Source organism: Adiantum capillus-veneris, chromosome 17, assembly GCF_014529385.1.
Source record: "Adiantum capillus-veneris isolate H3 chromosome 17, ASM1452938v2, whole genome shotgun sequence".
Classification (NCBI taxonomy): Eukaryota; Viridiplantae; Streptophyta; class Polypodiopsida; order Polypodiales; family Pteridaceae; genus Adiantum; species Adiantum capillus-veneris.
In genome coordinates, this window is record NC_140947.1 from 130,424,882 (window position 1) to 130,446,008 (window position 21,127).

At 41.6% G+C, this 21,127-nt stretch overlaps 1 long non-coding RNA gene across 4 annotated transcripts; it reads left to right on the plus strand.

Annotated features, from left to right (window-relative positions):
- Positions 1-15,090: 15,090 nt before the first annotated feature.
- Positions 15,091-19,862, plus strand: LOC147438082 (uncharacterized). 4 transcript variants are annotated; one of them, XR_015184926.1, is made up of 3 exons: positions 15,095-18,883; positions 18,983-19,076; positions 19,237-19,862. It is a non-coding gene; the product is annotated as an uncharacterized LOC147438082 (long non-coding RNA). The 4 variants fall into 4 exon arrangements; XR_015184927.1 differs by having other exon boundaries at positions 15,096-18,625; XR_015184924.1 differs by having other exon boundaries at positions 15,091-18,625; positions 18,710-19,862.
- The last annotated feature ends 1,265 nt before the right edge of the window (positions 19,863-21,127 follow it).

The following is a 21,127-nucleotide window of genomic DNA, read 5'->3' on the forward strand; positions in this document are numbered from 1 at the left end:
AAGGTACATGGATTGTGATGCATGTTTCGTTAGATCTAAACGTGGAATTTGGCCTACTGGTTACTTATGTTGTTAATAGCCTACTCCTAATCTTTTTTGGATTTGGATCACTTTTTGCGAAGCAAAAGTCAGATTTTGTGTCTCCTTTGCAATTTTTGACTAGCTTCTAATATGTTTTGCTCTTTTGACCAACTTTTTGCTAATGTGCCTTTTGTAAAAAAATAATAATAATCTCAGCTATTTGCAGCTAGCCAAAAGTCATGGCAAGGTACATGGATCATGATCCATGTTTGATTTGGATCATTAAAAGTTGAAAACCCCCAAAATTTGGTCAATTTTCCAAGTTATTGAAAGTTTTGTCCAATTTTCTTGTTTTGAGTGTTTTTTTAATGTCAATTTGATCCCAATTTCTTGTTTCTGATGCCTAGAAGCACCCTCTAAATGAGTGTTGAATGATGTTGTTGACATCAAGTAGAGAACAAAATTTGAAAATACTCTTGAAGAGGAATGACAGGATTCTTGGAAAACAGTTTGGTATAGAAAATAAAGAGAAGCAAAATATACTGCCCTAGAACAAAAATTGTAATTCATTGCACACTTTATCTTTTTATAGTGTTTTAAGTAATAAAATTTGCTTCACTTGGGGGGATGTCCCTTCAAATTATTGTATCCTTTGGTGGAAGTTGCATCATGAAAAAGTATCTCTCCTGTTTCAAGTGCAATAGGAGTAGTCCTATCATTTGTATGGTGCGGTATCTGGAACTTGAAGTTTGAGAGAATGGTGGAAAGGATGAGACATCATGTCTCATCCCTTTTGGTGGATTGGTGTTGTGCGCTCTTTTCTTGGCTTCAAAATCAGTTGTCATGCCTATAAATACGGTTGTTGATTTTGCATTTGATAGAGCTGACTATGTAGCCCTCTTCGTATGACATTGTGAACTTATTGCATGGTTGTGTAGCTCCTTGCTGGAATCTATTTTGTTGTCCTGCACTGCAAAGGTGTGTGTGTGGTTAGTGTTTACTCATTTATTGATGTTCATGTATCTTCATACAAAAGCTCACCAGCTTACTAGCGGTTCAAGTTTTTGAAAACGATCAGTGTTCTCCCTGAATCAAGAATAAAAAAGGTCTCTATTGAAAGCCATGTAAATTTCTCGTCGTTTAAGATGGCCCTCTCATTCCGTTTGAATTCATTGCCAAATTCGTTGAGCATGTTTGAAAGTGCTTGGCTTGTTGTATTCTTGTCAACACTATGAAAATCTCAAAACGTTTACCACGACCTTTTACCGCGTTTTGGAGAGAGAGAGAGAGAGAGAGAGAGAGAGAGTCTCCAAAATGGGCTGGCCAAATAAGAGAGAGAGGGGGGTATTTTTTTTGTATTTCAAATATTACCGTCGTTATTACCGCTCATATTACCACGTTTATTGCCACTCTATTTGCCGCGCTTATTATCGAACCTCGCTTTAGCGCTTAAACATTCAAAATTTGGTGTTTCCCTCTATTTTTCTTGTGAATAAAAATTAAAGAACATCATGAAAATTTTAAGAAAAATGAAAAATAAAATAAAACATGAAACGATGGTTATGTGGATAAACATGAAACTATGAAAAGGAAGCTCCATCCTAGAGTTATGCATGTGTCTCCATGCAAAGCAAGCACCGTCAGAGACGAGAAGCCAAACATGGACGACATCTTTTGTCAAGGTATGGGCACTACTTTCTCGAAATTCGCATATGCCCATAGGAGGGACCTCCATGGCATACATCCAACATGTTTTGGATTGGCTCTCACAAACTGAGACAACCGACTCATCCCGTTATAGCAAAACACATTCAATTCTATTTTAGAAGTGGAATCCCTCTTCTTCTACCTACACCCTCTAAGCTTGGGGATGGCCTGCCTTGTGATGAACCAGAAAGCCCTTCGTTCAACAAAGCATTCTCAAACTGTGCACAAGACAAAACGCTAGCTCCACTTGCACCCATAATGCTTCATAATAACAATGCTTCTTAGAAAAAAACAAATCATTTGTTATTTTTCATAAATAATTTTTCCAAAAAATTATAGATATTTTGTCATCAATTAAATTAATCACGCCCACTTGATAAACATAATTTAGCATGCTTCACAAAATTAGAGAGAGAGAGAGAGAGAGAGAGAGAGAGAGAGAGAGAGAGAGAGATGAATGGATGACACGAGACAAAAGAAATTATAACTTAAAGTATACAAAATGTTTATGAGTCATCTTCCAAAAGATCTCTACAAGAAGCGTCATCCAATTATAAGCCCATGTCTCCTAAATCAATAAAGAGAGAAATAGAATTGTCGTTTGTGGATGTGTTGGATTCATCATCTTCGAATTCGTCATCCTCCATCTCATCATCATCATCATGGAAATCATCTTCGATAAGACTAGTGGCTGCGGGACTCAAATCATCCATCTCTCTCTCCTATGTCTCCCCCTCATCCAAAGTAGGAGGTGGGAGAGGGTTGAAGATGGTCTCCACTTCATTAGTGGAAAAAAAGGTTCTCCCCCGAGGTGTTACAGGAACTATGAACCAAAGTTTTGGTTGGTGGATTGCTAGGATATAGATGACCTATAGAAGAGAAGTTCAAAGTGAGTAACATTGGTATAATTAATGTTACAAGCAAATAAGGGTAAATAAGGTAATTACTCAGGTACTCACAATTGCGTGGCAAAACTAAATCATCATACCTCCTCGTCTGATGCACACCAAAGTCCACTATATAGAGGCCATTCTCATGCCATCTGGACACATTTGCAACCACTTGCACTCGAAGATAAAGGTATGAAAGGTTCTAAAATTGACCATTAATATCCTTCCAATAGTCCCACACTACATGGCTTCATCACCATCGGTGTCGAAGTTACCCATGATTCCACAATCCATGGTGATTTGATACTCGTCAATGGGGCCTGTACAAAAGTGTCGTCCCTTTGACCACATAGAGTTAAAGTAAAGTCACTACAAAATAAGAAAATATCTTTTATTAATTACAAAGATAAAATCAAGAAAAAACTATACAATATGGTTTAAGTATATGAGCACTCTACCTTTCATATGCAACCTCGTGCATACTCCCATTATTTTTTGGTGACGTATTCTCCGTGTGCTTTTGCTTTGGTCATTCTCTAATGAATCCACTCGTCACTAATGAGATCTAGAAAACATGAAGGGTGTCTAGGCACTGGGGGTGCCCTCTTTCCTCCATGCTCTTGCTTCCATGCTTCCCTCTGCTGCAAACGCCTTGCCTTTGCCATTGTCCACAAGTCCACCCACTTGGTCATAACCTTTGCATTGAGGATATAGAAGTTATTGACCACTTGGGATAGATCCATATCCCTGTTAAATAATTTTCCCTTTCCACTTAGCAAGTGTGAAATCATTCTTTCATCCTCCTCGTCTAACCACTTGTGAAGCATTGAGGGTTCAACTTATGTCAAATACTCTAAAATGTAAACAAATGCCTCTTGCACAATTCACCCTTTGGCCATACATGCCTCTGGTTGGGACCATAGCTGCAAAAAATCTTTGAGAGTCTTTAAAAACCTCTCTAAAAATAACATCCAATGTGGATGCACTACTCCACATATAGCGATCTCCTCAACCACGTGAACCAAGAGGTGGATTTTTCTAAGAAGAATGAATCGAGGAAATGCATCCTCAATGGCACACACGGTTTCCACGGCAAGTGTTTGAGCAGCATGGATGACATCTATTTCAATTTCTTTGGAGCTTACAAATCTACAAGATAACACACAAGTGTACACTAAGTGCTTGTTGAGGATATTGTGTACATATAAAAGTTTAGTTGGGTGAAGATGCCGTGTACCTTACTTAACTCTCGAGTTTGAAAATAGCTTCTCTCACTTTCTTGTTCCGGCATATGCACATGCTCACCGGAAAAATGAACTACAATGTCAAAATAGTAAATGAAAAAGTGAGAGAAAGTCATACACACAAATTAATATATAGATGAAATTAGAGAGAGGATATAAAAAGAGAGAAAGAATTACATACAACATCTTGTGCCAATCATGGGACTTCAACCCGTATAGTTGAACGCTTCCACCTTTCTTTGTTTTTGTGAAAGCTCCCTTTAGTGACCACCTGTATCCCGTTCGAGTGCAAATAGATACAGTGGAACCTTTCACTTGATCTAGCTCTTCTTTGGTTAACATCCATGGTGCTTTAGGAAGCATAATCTTCTTATTGAGGGCTCAATGTGGAGTGGCAGAGGCGGGGAGACGTTTCAAGGTCCTCAAATCCTCCCTCACCCCTAATGAGTCCTTTTTGCCAATACTGTGGTCCCAAAGGGTGTGAGCTACATTCTTGAATATGTGCATGGGATCCAAGAGGTGTTGTATTTTTAAGTCCTTCCAATATGGAAGCCTTAAGAATATGAAACAACTTGAAATAGCTTTTGGTGAAGCAGTCGAAGCTGGATCACTGTTGTAGTGCTCTTCCCAAACAGTTGCCTAATCTGCCATATGTGCTTTAGTGGCATTTCTCATTTGTTGGAGCCTTGTATTTTCTATGAACTTGGAAAAGAAACAATGGTTTTATTTGGATAGATTACCTTGCGTAAGGCATTTGGCCTCTCCGTCACTAATGATGGCCCACAAATAGGGCAGGCATTGTGGCCCGATGTGGACAACCCTGTACTCATATCACATCATTAGAGAAAACCTTCAAACTCCAAATGGTAACAAGAGAGAAGAATGAATACAGCATACAAAAAATATCTCCAAGTCCACGATATTCGTGCATAGTCCACATAAGGATTCCCCTCACAATGGCTTCTCTCCTCTTCTTTGGAAGTGAGACATCTACAATGGGGATGCCTCTTCATAACTCTTCCAACTCCTCAATGAGGGGCTCGCGGTAGACATCTATATTTGCCACCTTGTACTTCCCTAACACAAGAAAAGAAAGAAGTATATTGCCCTTCTTGGTTGTCTCCCGTGGTGGAATATTGTAGTTGATGATCACCACATGCCAAGTGCTCCATGAAGTGGACTTGGTTCCAAAGGGATTGACACCATCATTTGCTAGCCTAGTCTCAAGTATCGGGGCTCTAGATGAAACTCTGGTCACTGAGTCTCTATGTGCCACCATGCAGGTGAATCGATAGGGACGTGCATCATTCCATCATTTGAGCGATGTTTGGCGTGCCATGTGAGAAGCTTCACTGTAGACTTGCTTTGAATGCGAGGGATTAATGGAAAATATCTCAATACCTTGAGGAGTAGGTGCACTCCTGTCATAACATCTAATATCTAATTAACCCAAATGATTTTGTCATATTAAATTGATCATTTAATGTGGGAGAATAAACGAGAAAAAGAGCTAGAATATAGACATGTGCTTATAGATCTATATCAACACAGGACCAAAGTCAATGGGTCCAAATGAGAGATGGTCTGTCAAAGAGCAATGCTAGCTAATGGAGCTTGAAAGACCTTAGGTTTAGCTTCATTAAGGACCTCCAAATGTTAGTGTTAAAAGTCCTTAGACCTAGGACATTAGGCAAGCTAGGGTTGTGCTTAAGGTGGGAACTTCGTCCAAGTTTGAGGTACTTGTCGTGCTTGTTGCTGACTAAGGTGCTTCAGGTGCTTGATGACTAAGGTTCTTGAGGTGATTCATGACTAAGGTGCTTGAGGGGATTAAGGTGTTCCAAAAACTCAAGTCATATCCCTACACAAGAGGAGGTGATCCCTACAAGTAGGAGCATGAGAGAGAACACACACACACTCACTCAATGCAAGCCAAGTCTAAAGAGGCAACAATGACACATGTCAAGTTGCTCTCCATGTTGCCCTCATAAGGTTCCTAAATCCTATTGGTTGGCCTCTAAAGGGGTCCAATAAGCTTTTAGCTAATTAAATTAATTGTTTAAGCATTTATCAAGTCCTCTCTCTCCAAAGAGAAAGAAGGACACTTGTCCAAGGGTACCTCTATTGCTAGTTGTCACCAAGTCTTGTGATTGGCTAGGCTTGGGAAAGCCAGTGAGCTTCAATCAAGGGCAAAAAGAGGGGGGTCAACCCAAGCAACTTGGGGGATAGCTTGAGGGGTATACTCTCACACACACTCTCATTGTATGAAGTGCTAAGTGCAAGAACTTCATCTCCTTCTCCAAGTTTGCTGAGAAGTTGAGAGCCTACACCAACACTCTTGGCTATGGAATGCAAATCCAACCAAGAGCCATGCTTCAATGCTTAAGCTTGTGCGCGTCTATCGCATGTGTCAATGCAAAGGACTTGCCGATAGACTGTGTGCAAGCCACAAATGGCTCCAAGCACACAACTAGACTAATCTAGCAAGCTCAAGAGAGCAAGGGTGTATCACTCACCACCCTATGCTCACCTTCATGGAGGATTCCTCGCCACGAAGAAGAAGGAGCTACCGTTGTGCCACGCTCAACCGCCTCGCCGCCGCCATGCCATCGTTGCAATGCTCGATCGCTCTCTCTCTCTCTCTCTCTCTCTCTCTCTCTCTCTCTCTCTCTCTCTCTCTCTCTCTCTCTCTCTCTCTCGCACAAAAGGAGATGATGAAGAAGAAGATGGAGATGGAGCAAGAGCACTCTTCAATTGCACTAATGAGAGAATGAATTATTTTTAGGTTTAGGTGACTTTTATATGAGCTCGCCCCATTCACACTTGGGTGCCCATACTTAGCCAACTAACCCTTGAATGTTCCTATTAGAGTGCCCCTCTCATCGGTGATCACTCTTACCCTTTTCCTATTGGACCGACAAGCCCGCTGACTCTACCAAATAAATAATACGGCGTTCATTGTAGGTGATAAGAATGTGCATGAGGGTTAACATGTCCCCCTTCCTGATGTAGATTCCATCCTCGAAAGCTATTGAGTTTAAGCTCGTTCGTCCAGGTGGAAGAGCATTTGAGATGAATGTCCTTAGCCTTCTTCAGTCACTGCAAAATCAAACAACATTGGCACAGTAATTGCATTCTCATATACAATTAAAAGTCACATGCAATTGTAGACAGACAAATTGATTGGTAACAAAAATTTAAACCATTTGTCAGCAATAAACATTAAATTGTAATATAATCAAATGCATAAAAAGTTATAAAGGTAAAAAACTAAACAAGTTCGGGGTCGCTAATTTAACAGTCGAAAGGCACTAAAGATCGACTATTAATACCATGTTTAAGCTTCTCAATTTTCTCTGGTCAATTAACTTGTTTAATCACGAGAGCCAAGTATTTCATGTCCGAGGGCTGACTAGAGGCTATACCTAGAAGACCTTGTAGTTGAGCTACAATAAAAGGAATTGCTCATGAAATCATTGCCTGACTTATTTCCTTTTCTTTGACCCCCCAAAGTCTTTTCACAGTGATTCAATTTTGATGTGTGTGCTTATTTTGTATGCCTTGGGTTTTTTGCTTTTCAAGAAAAAGCACCCACACTGGGAACCTCTAGGGCTCTAGTACCATAGGCGATACATGTGAGTGAAGTACCAGATCAAGCTGAGATTTCTCTTCCAGCTTAAGATTTTACATTGTGGCACTTTGATTTTTTTATTTTGTTCGTTTTCAAGACCAATGGGAGGGGAAAAAACGAGTAGGACAAGAGGGGAGCGGGGGGAAGTTGAGAGGGCTCTGAAGAAGGAAATCTCGGACGGGGGAAGAAGGGCAACGAGAGGGGGGAAGGCAGATTCTCTCTCTCTCTCTCTCTCTCTCTCTCTCTCTCTCTCTCTCTCTCTCTCTCTCTCTCTCTCTCTCTCTCTCTCTCTCTCTCTCTCTCTCTCTCTCTCGCCACGACAAAGGAGGAGGGCAAGGGGGAGAGCTGGGACGGGGCGGGGGGGGAAGGGTAAGAAGAAGGTACGCGAAGCCAAGGGCACCAACAGGAGAGCAAGAGCATGAACGAGGGAACAAGGAGGAAAAGGCTAACAGGAGAAGAGGCTCAACAGAGCTCAAGAAGGTGCTCAATTTGAAGAAGAAGTTGAGGATGCCATCAAAGTAAGGAGGGAATCGAAGGCGGGAGTAAGCAAGCCGTGAGCAAGAGGAGATGGGTGCATGAACGAAGGAGAAAAAGAGATTGAAGCAAGGGAGAAGGGAGAAGAGCTGAGAGAACACTACAAGCAAGTTGAAACAAGGCTTGGTGAGCAACTGAGCAACGATATTGCTATTGCAAATTGAAAAAATCAAGCAGTGCAAAGGGATTGTTGTGCAAGTTAGAGACCAAGCAAGATTCGACCGAGTAGAGGGCGAAAGGGAAATTTTTGGGATTTGCCGAGTAAAGGAATAGTACAAGGTGGGTGTTTTGATTGGCAATTACGAATTGTTTCTATCAGGATGGGGATTTTTTACTAGGGGATCGCAAACCAATCGGCATACCAACGATGGAGTATGTAATCGGTTTGTAACAGAGTTTCAGATACCAATTAATTGGAAGCATCTTTTGATTGTCATCATCAATTGAGTATCGATAAAACTGGTTTTAATTTATTTTCGCTAGTATTAGTGATGCGAGTCATGATTTTCTTCCTTGATTGCTTGTATTCATCTCTATATACTCTTACTAACACTTAAATCGGCCCTAACCACACTAGTTTCCCTTGGTTTTTGCACCTAGACTGTATCTCCGTCTACAACCAAAAGCCCGGCACTTTCCCGGTCGACCCTGGAGAGACGTGCACTCCAACAATGTGATACCATACAGAAATACATAGTGAATCCCCCGGGTCCAATTCTGACCCATCTAAATTACTCAAAAACCATGGTTATAAAGTTTTGTTAGGTACTCCGTGTAATTTTGCATCTATGCAAACTCTTTATAGATTTCATCCCTCAACACATGAACTATATACAAAGAAGTGTTAGTTCTTGCATGTATCTTTGTAGCTATTGACTCACAAGTTCGAGGGAAGAAGTCATGATTTTGAAACACAAAAACTTCCTCTCATGTTTCCCTTTTCTCACTTCTCCCCCCCCCCCCATAAATATGATACCCCCTCCCTTATTTTTAAGCTTGGAAGATAAATTATTGGGGGCCTACCCCTAACTATACGCTTATGTAACTTGTAAAAAACCCCGCTTCCCCTGCACTTCCGTGGTGCGGTAAGTTTTCCATGATGAATTCCCAGAGGCCCAATGTGACACGAAGCATTTAATGGGGGGTGGGGGGGGGAGGAGGGGTGAGGGGATCAATGGGTGGGAACTCCACGCGCAGTCGTCGAGGGGATCTGTGTTGGGATATAAAGCCCAATGTGGTCGCCCAGGTAAGTGGGCGGGCCGCCAGGTATGTACACATATTCTTTTGTTAAAACCTAATAAGAACTCACTATGCTCTACACATTACAGTAGAGCGAGTTCACCATATCGTCGTTCTCTTCTTCTCGCACTCTCTCTCGCGTCGCACTTCCGCTCGTACTCCTTCAACTGGTATCAGAGCTCAGATTGAGTCTCAGGGCAGCATTGCAGGAAGCTAGTCACCTGCTCAGATTGGAGTGAGATTTGTAGGCGAAGACACGGCCCCAAATCCTGTGGGTAAGCCCGAAGGGCTTGGTGTTCTCAGAATTTCATTCTGAGGTCATCTCGGCCACCGTTCGGCTTCGACAAAGTTTTTCGCAGGCCATTTTCGACTACGTGGTCTCGGCGGGTGCAGATCCGACTCTGCAAATTTGCGATTTCGGCCTACGATTGCAAGTGCTTAGGATATCTACACTTCCAGAGTGCTGATTTGTGGCTGTCTACACAACGAAGGACGGCTCACAGTTCTTGGGGGCGTGTCACATATGACACGGGCGCACCTACACATAGACTGTAGGCGACATCCACTAGTTCATCAGGTAGCTTGTGTTTGCTGCTTGATATTCCAGATTTCATCCTGACATTGCAGGTAGGATGTATTGTCAGATGATGTATGTCTGTTGAGGGTTTGCTGGTTGTGAGTCACGCAGCAAACAACTGCCGCAGCGGTTATAGCATACAGTGGGAAATTTGTGGATGTATGACTTTCTGGGAAGTCTATGTACTATCAGATTTACTGCAGCCTTTGTTGAGGGTTGAGTGAGGTTTTATTGAGCTGGGGGATTCTCGAATGTTGAGATCCTTTCGGTGATACAGGTCTTGGAGCGATCCCTCAAGCACCCTTAGATAGGCAGCTAGGATGTATTGACTGTGAGTTAGACAGTTGGGATTGCATCTTTGCTTTACTGCCGTTGAGGCATTGTCGCAGTCTATGCTTACAGGACAGTGACAGGACAGTGAGAGACAGTACAGGTGCAGGACAGTTTTACCCACAGCTTACAGTGTTAGAGAGACTGTGGTTTTTTGAGCTGTTTTTGGTCTGTTTTTGAGTACACCAGAGCCATTTTACAAAGGAGACTCTGCCAAAATTTCTACAGAATATGAAGCTTTCTTGGTTCATTTGACAGGTTGATATTGGTTCAGAGGTTAGTTTACAGGGGAAACTCTGCCGAATTTTTCCCAGGAAAGTAAACTACTGTGAAGCGTAGTTATGGCTGGATCACAGGACACTGCTCTTTACAATATCAAGAAGTTGGATGGAACCAATTTCCCATTGTGGAAGAAGCAGATTTGGCACGTGTTGGTACAAAAGAAGCAGATAAAACCTATAAAGCTCAAGGGGATAAAACCAGAAGATATGCACGAAGATGAATGGAGCGAAATGGATGAATTGGCACTTTCTACCATTATGCTGACTTTGGTAGAAAGCGTTTACTTCAATGTAGCAGACGAGATGTGGGCTTATGAAGCATGGAAAAAGCTGAGTGATCTTTATGAGAAGCAGAGTGCAGCTTCACAGGTATACTGGCTTAAGAAGCTTGTTGACTTGAAGATGAAAGAAGGACACCTATGTCCAATCATCTGAATGAATTCAACACCATCTACACTCAGTTGTCAGCTCAAGGTGTCAAGTTTGGTGAACCTTTTAGAGCTATGTTCCTGTTGATCACATTACCGGAAAGTTGGCTTTTCGCACAACTTTGAGTAATTCTGCATCTCCAGACGGTTTGACCATAGCAGGTGTAGAAGGCAGTCTGCTTACTGAAAAAACCAACAGAAAGACAATGGACAAAAGCAAAGGAACAGCCTTAGTTGTCAGGGGAAGGACCAAAGAAAAGGACAAAAATGGAAAGAGGAATCAGTCTCGTAGCAAGTCCCGCAGTGCTAAAGGCAAGAGTGACATAGAATGCTACCATTGTGGCAAGAAGGGTCACATGAAAAGAGACTGCAGAGAATGGAAAGCAGAAAAAGGCAAAGAGAAAGCTGAAGACCATGGTGAGAAGAACAAGTCCTTAGTGAAGATTCAAGAAATAAATGTGACAAACACTGTTGCTGCAGAGGATGACAGTCTAGTGTCCGGAAACATCTACTTCTTGAAGAATACAATGGACTCAGCTCTTCTTACAGCATCTCATGGAAATGCACTGAGTGACTGGATTATAGACTTAGGGGCATCACTTCATGTGTCTCCAAACAAGGAGTGGTTTACCTCTTATGTGACCACTAAAGATCATGTTCGGCTAGGCAATGCGCAGACATGTGAGATCTTAGGTGTTGGAGATGTTCAATTGAAGTTTCAGAATGGCTCTTCTTTCACGCTGAAGAATGTGAGACATGTTCCCGCAATTACAAAGAGCTTGATCAACACAGTTTTACTTGATGATGCTGGCTACGTCACCACTTTTGGACAGAACATGTGGAAGATATCCAAGGGTTCTATGACAGTAGCACAGGGAGTAAAGTCTGGAGGACTTTACATGATTTATGTATCAAATGTCTCTAAAAATGTAATCAATGTAACCGAGCAGCCGAACGTTTCTTTGTGGCATAGCCGGTTAGGACATATGTCCAAGAAGGGAATGGAAATCTTGTCTCGTTCTGGTTATTTGCCTAGCTTGTCATTTAATGATTTTGAATTTTGTGAACATTGTCTATATGGTAAGCAAACACAACAGCCACATAAGCATAGAAACAGTAGAAGAGATACACATTTGGCACTTGTTCATAGTGATTTGTGTGGACCTATGCTTAACCTATCTCTAGGGGGAGCTTCTTACTTTATGACATTTATAGATGATTACTCGAGGAAAGTATGGGTTTACTTTCTCAAGCACAAGGATGAAGCGTTTAGTGTTTTCAAAACGTTTTGTGACACTTGTGGAGAATCAGAGTGGCAAGAAGCTTAAATGCTTATGCACTGACAATGGTGGAGAGTATGTTTCAAAGGCCTTTCAGGACTTTTGTGAGTCAAAAGGTATAAAACGTGAATTTACTGCTCCTTACAATCCTCCTCAAAATGGTGTTGCTGAGAGGATGAATAGGACCATACAAGAGAAGGTCAGAAGTATGTTGTCTAATGCACAACTGCCAAATGGGTTTTGGGTTGAAGCTGTATCAACAACTGTTCATCTTATAAATAGATCTCCTAGCAAGGTTTTGCAGAAGGATTCAGTGGCAGAGATGGTATGGTTAGGCAAAGTGCCCTCATACAAGCATCTCAGAGTCTTTGGCTGTGAGACATATACTCATGTTCCAAAGGAATTTAGGAACAAACTTGAGCCAAAGAGTAGAAAGTGCATCTTTCTAGGCTATGGTAATTCTGGTGAGATGGGGTACAGACTTTGGGATCCCGAATCTAGAAAGGTTATCCACAGCAATGATGTTCACTTTAATGAAGCCAAATATCATTCTAAACCAGAGAGGGTTGAGGAGATTAGAAGAGTTGTCTTCCAAGAAGATGGACCTGCACGTGCAAGACAAAATGTCATTGCTCAAGAGGAGCAAGGACAGGATAGAGTGGAACCACAGGTTGTGGCTGAGCCTTAGCCACCTATTTTGCGTAAATTGGGACGGATCTCACGACCTCCTGATCGGTTTGTTCCATCTATGAACTATGTCATGTTGACTGATTGCAATGATCCTTCATGTTACAAGGAAGCAGTGCAAATGAAGGACTCTGGGAATTGGCAATTGGCCATGCAGTCAGAGATGATAGCTCTGTATAAAAACCAGACATGGAAGCTAGTTAATTTACCACAGGGCAAAAAGGCTCTACCTTGTAAATGGGTTTACAGGTATAAGGTCACCGCTCATGATAGTCAGCCAAAGTACAAAGCAAGGCTTGTTGCCAAGGGCTTTAAGCAAGAACAAGGCATTGACTTTGATGAATTCTTCTCTTCGGTGGTCAAGATGACTACATTGAGATGCTTTCTTGCATTGGTTGCCATATTAGATTTGGTGTTGCACCAAATGGATGTCAAGACAACGTTCTTGCATGGTGATTTAGATGTGGAAATTTACATGCAGCAGCCAGAAGGGTTTGTTGAGAAAGGCAAGGAAGATTTGGTATGCCAGTTGTTAAAGAGTCTTTATGGCTTAAAACAATCACTGAGGGCATGGTACCATAAGTTCCACAAGTTTATGCTTTCTCAAGGCTACAAACGTAGTGAGTTCGATTACTGTCTATATACAAAGAAGGCTAAGGATGGCAGTTGGCTGATCCTTATTTTGTATGTGGATGACATGTTGATTGCTAGCAAGCACTTGGAACAAATTTCAGCTTTGAAGTCAAAGATGGCAAAATCGTTTGACATGAAAGACATGGGTGAGGCAAGTCATATACTTGGTATGCGCATTGAGAGAGACAGATCAAAGAAGTTGATTTGGTTATCTCAAACAGAGATATTGACAAGGTTTTGCAACATTTCAATATGGAGAAGGGAAAGGCATTGAGTGCTCCATTGCCACCATATGTGAAACTTAGCAAACAAGATTGTCCAGTGTCTGAGGAAGAACAGGTTGAAATGGATAAGATTCCATATGCTTCTGCAGTGGGTAGTTTGATGTATGCAATGATTGCTACTCGCCCAGACATTGCATTTGCAGTAGCAAGAAACATTGGGAGGCAATGAAAGGAATATTGAGATACCTGAAAGGTACAAAGAGTATGCGTATATGCTATGGGAGTCAGGAGCTAAGTGTAAAGGGTTTTACAGACTCAGATTATGCAGGTGACTTAGACAACCGAAGGTCTACGTCAGGGTATGTCTTTACATTGGCTGGTGGAGCAGTATCATGGCGTTCTAGATTACAAGATTGTGTTACTCAGTCTACTACAGAGGCTGAATATGTTGCAACATCAGAGGCATGCAAAGAATCAATTTGGCTTAATCGACTAGTAACAGATTTGGGAATCAAAGAAGAGATGCCTGTGTTATATTGTGATAGTCAAAGTGCTATACAATTGGCTCGCAATCCAGTTTATCACTCAAAGACAAAGCATGTGGATGTGAAGTATCATTTCATCAGGGAAATGCTCGAGGATAAGCAACTTCAGCTTGTCAAAGTTCACACCACAGAAAATCCTGCTGATCTACTTACAAAAGGACTTCCCTCAAAGAGCTTTGCTCATTTTCGCAAGCAGTTAGGTGTAGGGTAGTACATCACTTCTCTACATCTCTTGTATATTAGCTTGTATAGTAGCTTCTCTCACACTTAAAGTACCACATTGGACTTTAAGTGGGAGGTTGTTGGGGTATAAAGCCCAATGTGGTCGCCCAAGTAAGTGGGCGGGCCGCCAGGTATGTACACATATTCTTTTGTTAAAACCTAATAAGAACTCACTATGCTCTACACATTACAGTAGAGCGAGTTCACCATATCGTCGTGCTCTTCTTCTCGCACTCTCTCTCGCGTCGCACTTCCGCTCGTACTTCAATCTGCACCGTAGATCGCTTGTTAAAACTAAACCCGACCAAGAACTAAACCCGGACATGGGGTCTGTCCGAGTTCAGTTCTAGACCAGTCCAGGTTTATCGTTTATAGCACCATGTAAAATGGCATTCCTTTCACATGCACGAGGACGGGCGACGTGGCTAGCTCAAGCCTCAAAAGGCAGTGGGACATGAGGTCGTGGGTTCCAATCCGAGCTCCTCAACGGCGCCCCCACTTTTTGGGTGGGCATCTCCCCATGATCCACGTGGACAATCTTTGTATCTACTGCTCCCTTTTCACATCAAATAGACGGCTGCCCGCATGGCCAAGTTTGGGCGGATGGTGTGTAAGCAGCCTTTATCAAGCACCTTGCAAATCCCTACATCAGTTAACCTTTCCGAGCTACTAAACTTTGGTCGTGTCGCATGGTGCGCATCTCTGCCGTTCAAGTGAAGTTCCTCCTTATGGGTGATGGGGTAAGTGTGCGTGCTTGTGTGTTGAGAGCAGATGGGTCCGTGTGTGCATTGTGTGCAAAGACCGTGTACGTGCTACGTGCCGCTTTGGGGGGAGAGAGAGAGAGAGAGAGAGAGAGAGAGAGAGCAGATGGGTATGTATGCGTCCATTTATTGCGGGACAGGTCGCTGAACGCTCGAAGCTTTGTCAGACAAACACACAGCTGCACTGATGTGAGAGAGATGAGTATGCCAAGGGTTCTTGAACCGAGCATGTGCGCAATTTTGCACATGGTGAGAATTCAAGTACTGGTCAAGTTCATGGCATTGAAAGCAGGTTTATCAAGGCATTAAGTTTGATAGCTTAATTGTGATAGTTAATAGAAGGTATTCACAAGCTATCTTGATTGTCCTCTGATTAGTGTAAAACTATCTTCTCTTTTGGTGCCGTCCCTTCAGTTGCAACTATTGAAGATTGACCTAGTGGACATTGGAACTGATCCAATGTTTGGAGGTAGATAATTATATATCAAATGGATGCTAGTGGGAAGGCTACAAGAAGCTGTCTAATCTTACATGATATAGAGACTAGAGAATTGTATTTACTGATTTGTTATGCATGAGCTAAGGATTCAAATGTAGAGAGAATGAGAGATAAGAGGGCATTGTGTCACAAGAAAATAGTGTGCATGTGTGTGTGGGGAGTGGGAGTCTACCTTGAGACATTTTGAAATGAAATACACATAGCTTATCATATAAGTATTGGACGGTTCGTGGTGTTCTCTTTTTATAAAGATATCAATGGCTCTTTATCTCATTTTTTGTAAGGGTTTTATTTGTTCTGAACTAGTAAGAAACAACTTTCAAAGTTCTTAGATGCTTTTAATGCCATGAACTTAAGCCAATACTTGAATTCTCGCAATCAAATGGAGGCTACGAAAGGATAACTTGTAATGAGCAAGTATCGGCTTTCAGAGTTCCTTGTTTTTAATGCCATTATTTTGAGCCAATACTTGAACTCTCGTACTCAAATGGAGGCTAGAAGAAGACAATTTGTGGAGGATCAAGAGTGGATATCAAGCAAATCTTGTTCTACTGTAATATTTCCAAGCTAGTAAATGAGTTTTGTAGTGGCTATTTTAGTTTATGGAGTTTGATGACAATTTGTCCAAACGGATACTCTGGATGGTGCTAATGTATGTATCCCCCAGATCGTGCCAATGTATGTGCATCGCTAGACTTGATGATTCTGACTTTATATGTGTCATTAAAGATATCTCTATGCTTTCTTGAAATGTCAAGTGAAATTTCAATGCTTTGTTAAGTTTGCATTTGGTCCAAGAAATTAATTTCAAGAACCTTAAACATGCATCACTATTATTGTTTCTTCACCATTTCCTTTTTATGTACTGTCCTCATGCTATGGCCTATGGGGGAAGGCCAGTGACCTGTTCCATGTTTGGAAGTGGTTACTATGTCAGGAAGCTTGCCAAGCTCGGTAGTCTTTAGGCACCATGAAAGTTTATTCAGTAGAATTTTAATTTTGGTGGTCCTGTGACTCTTGGCCATTTCTTGCTTGCATGACCCATGGAAGGGGGGGCAGTTTACTTTGATGAGGATGTTGAAAAGTGGAGGAGATGGTACTTGCCATGTTTGTATAAATATGTGTATGTAGAGAGATCCATCGTGAAAAAAAGAGAGTTTGGGCCATATGATGTCTAACTTGATGCGGACAGAAGCAGAAATGCCCATGTTGCATACTAAACTTGGTCTGATGGCCTTGGGATCTTGAGCTAAAACTTTTAGGAAGGCAACGAGTGGTTTTCCGGTCATGTGTTGAGGTTTGGCAGTATACTCTCAGGCTACAGTTATTACGGATGGCTGTATTAACAATAGTATGTGCCGCTGTCTGTATCGGCACATGCCTGCTTTTGATTCTGTACGTAATCTGGTCATTTGTAAGGACGTTCTGCTGTGTGAATAGTGGAGCATTTGGTGTTTTTGATTGTACCTCCTAAATCTGTTGGCTTTGTTTGAACTCTTCATCCTGATGCATGATATAGTTTGAAAGAAAACTGTGATGGTCTTTCTGATCCTTTGAAGCATGACCAACTGTTTAATCTTTGCAAGGATTGTCCCTCTGTTGTTTGATTGTCTAGTAGCTTGCGGGACTTGGTAGGTGTTTCAGTTGGCTAAAAATGAGCCTGGAGAAGGGGTTGCATCAACACGAGCAAGTGATGGGATGATTTGAATAATTTTTGGCCTACGAGAACCTAGATTTATAAAAAGGGCCATAGGCAAACTTTCATTTGAATTGTACATTTGGATGGCCAAGTTCTATGGCATGTGAGTCGGTCTTATGGCATTTAGAGAACTGTCGGCGCAGAAATGCATGCTTACAGAATGAGTGGTCATATGGCACATGTTCAATAGGCCATTGTTTGAAGGCATATGACTTGACTGGTTCTCTCTCTCTTTCTCTCTCTCTCTCTCTCTGACACATGCGTGGCATGCGTGCACACCATCAGTTTCCTGTTTGACTATAAAGTCTGAGTTCAAGACTCATCAAAGAGAACTTTGATGTCCTGTCCCCATGATGCGAAGATCTTTTCTCATGTATGTGCATGAATAATCAGAGAACCGAAATAACCTTTTTCGTGTAGCTCAGTGAAGTAGTACCTCCTTGTGCCTTCTTATATACCAACTCGTCCTCTATACATGACTTTTTCGGTGGTAAGAGTTCTTCCTATTTGGAGAAACATCTTGGCAATGCTTTGGTCTATGCGGAATGTGAAAGTCCTTGCGAAAACAGGTAAAAGTTCTTGATGAGCTTTCTATTTGAAATTCGGTCTCATTGCAATGCATTATTCAAGGATGTTAAGGGATGGTCTTTCTCCATTTCTCCAAATATAGGCACTTTATGCTTGCACCTCAAAAGGCATGTGGCCTTACGAAAGACAGCCACATGGGTACTTGGTTGACCTAAGGTATTTTTTTGAAATGAGCCCTCACGACCATCCACTTAGCCCAGTTGCAATTATTGGATCTGGTACTTCGGTTCAACAATTCACTTCTGCTCGTGTTGCCTTGTGTGTTAATGAAGTAGATTCTACGTTTGCTATTGTTGGCTGGTAACGAGGCCATTTTTCCATTCATGTGTGCTATGTTACATTTCGAGAGCATGCAAAGCTGACCCTATACACATACAGGTGATGCATGGACACTATTGTAATTTGTGAACCTCAGATGCTTAGTTGCTTGTGTAGTATTGTAGCAAGTAGTACTGCAAGATGTGCCTCTCTAGTATGCTCATGATATATCAGGAACCTGTGACAGAGATCTCAAAGGATGAATTTAAGTTGGCAGCCATGTGAATCTCAATATAGACAATCATAGAGTATGAACATCACAGATGCAAGGAGATGGAGTCTCCCCAAAGGTAATCACCTACACCTGCTTTCAAAATGCATGCGGCATTCTGCATGTTTATATGGGTAAAAGAATGAATGAATTTTTTTTCAAGGTGTTGTAAGCAGATCATCATGCTTGGAAATGCCTTGGTTGACATCTTTGCCAAATACTTTAGATAAAGATTAGAAAAGTGCCTGACAAGCTTCCTATCTAGAATGTTATCTTTGGACACATAGATTGCGGCATATTCCCAACAATGCAAGCGAGGACTTTGTGTGGTTTCTTGGTATGAAATGAAATACATGGGTATTTCTCTCATTGTGCATCTAGAAGGTGTGGCATTATGCAAGACTCAAATATGAGTAACGATGACATTATTTGACAGGCCTTGTGTGCTTGGCGTTGCCTTGATCGACATGTATTCTAGATGATGTGCTGAACAAAACAATGTCCAAAGAGCTATGGACTATTCTCAATCGGTACGCGAGGATATTTCTCCAAAAGATATTGCATCTTGAAGACATGTGGCACTATGTAGAATGTCAATAAGGGCAACATAATTCACAATGATATCATTAGTCAAGGGATGTTGAAACCAATCCTTGTGCTTGGCATTGCCTTGGTTGATATGTATGCCAGGTGTTTGTGTACTTCGAAAAGCACAAAAGTGCTGGAGGACCTGGTTGCTTAGAGTGTTGAAAGTCTTAGAAAGCGTTTATTGTGGGATACGCCGAATAAGGATGGAGTCGGGAAGCTTCGGGTTGTTTTCAGCTGATGCAAAGTGAGTGTATCTCTCCAGCTGCAATCACCTATGCTTGCATCTTGAAGGCATGTGGCAATTTGGAGGACGTTGAGGTGGGAAAAATTTGGAAGATGTTGAGATGGACAAAAGAATTCATGATATTGGTATTGAGGACTATTCAAAAAAAAAAAAAAAAAGTTATGCTTGGCACCGCCAACTAGTTGAAAAAAACGTTGTACTTGGCATCACCTTGGTTGACTTATATGGCAAATGTAGTAGATTGGGAAGCTTCGGGTTGTTTTCAACAAATATAAAGCGAGGGAATCTCTCTAGATGCAATCACCTATCCTTTTGCCTTGGAAGGCATGTGGCAGTACGCAAGCAAAAAGTAGAATTGTGGAATTTTTTGAGATGACGATATTCCATTTGCTAGACTCTTAAGAGTCTCCTTCCTCTCTCACTCTGTTCCGTAGTTAAAACATTGTTCTGTGTTGTTGCAATCTATCGTCTACATTGGGTGTTTCGTGTTGCTTGATGATTTGTTGGTGTTGCATGATGATTGTTCAATGCTGTCCATAGTCTGCTCCCTCCGAAGATCGAAAACCTACATGTGGCCATTCAATTGACGTCCAGGTGGTTGTGGATTGTTGAGCTCTATAACCAAGCCATCGTGTGACCATGGAGCAGGCACAGTAGCATGTGCAATGCATAGTTGGACATAGTTATCCATAATGGATAACTATGCCTTGCGTGCCACAATCTTAGTGTCTTGTCTTGAAAAAATTAATAAAGAGAATCATTTAATTACTCTCTCTCTCTCTCTCTCTCTCTCTCTCTCTCTCTCTCTCTCTTTTGGTGAAGATGATTGTTTGTTACCTTCAACTCTGTTAGTCAAGCGAGGGATCTCCAATCTAACATATTTAGTGCCAAAAGACAATATAGGGACGCATCTAATTAGCATCAAAGGAACCGCGGCATCAACATTGGCTTTAGACGACCATCCAAGCCGGTCATCCTTAAGGAGATCACAAAAATAAGGCAATGACCATAAGTCCTGATCAAGGTGCGAATCAATATAAGTGTTGTCACTTGAGTACTGAACATTGAACATGATTACTTACTCTCGTTAGTTTGTGGACTTTTGTCAGATTGAGATGAGCATTGATCGGTGCCCCTCTAATCTCTCTCTCTCTCTCTCTCTCACACACACACACACACACACACTCATGCTGAAAGTGGCCCATCTACCATCGTAGAAGGTATTTCACCCAAGCGGATGTGCTCCTTCCAAATTTGACACTGGAATATCCACGAATCCCCTCTTTGCGAAATCTCTCTCTCTCTCTCTCTCTCTCTCTCTCTCTCTCTCTCGTTCGTGACATACTTGAGCTACATCTGGAGCTAGCCCATGGAAGGCCCAATAGGCAAATCCCCCCATCTTCATAAAAACGTACGTAATTTTTGAGTTTGTATTTGTGTCTCTATCATGTGCGTGCACATATATACCCAATCTATTGGTGATTTTTTTTTTTTGGGGGGGGGGGGGGGGGGGGTTTGGGGGTTTGGAGAGCAACACGTGTCTAATCTTCAACAATCTTTCAAGCACTTTAAGAAAGGGTAGAAAGCATCTCTTCTTAAAATTTTAAAATATAAACTTGCACATTAAAAAGAAAAAACAATATTGGTCTCAAAAAAAGCCTTTTGAAAAGACAAAGCTAAATATATATTCAAAAATCAAATTTCCCTTATAAAGAATAAAATGTCCACCAAAATTGCCCATTTTTTGTT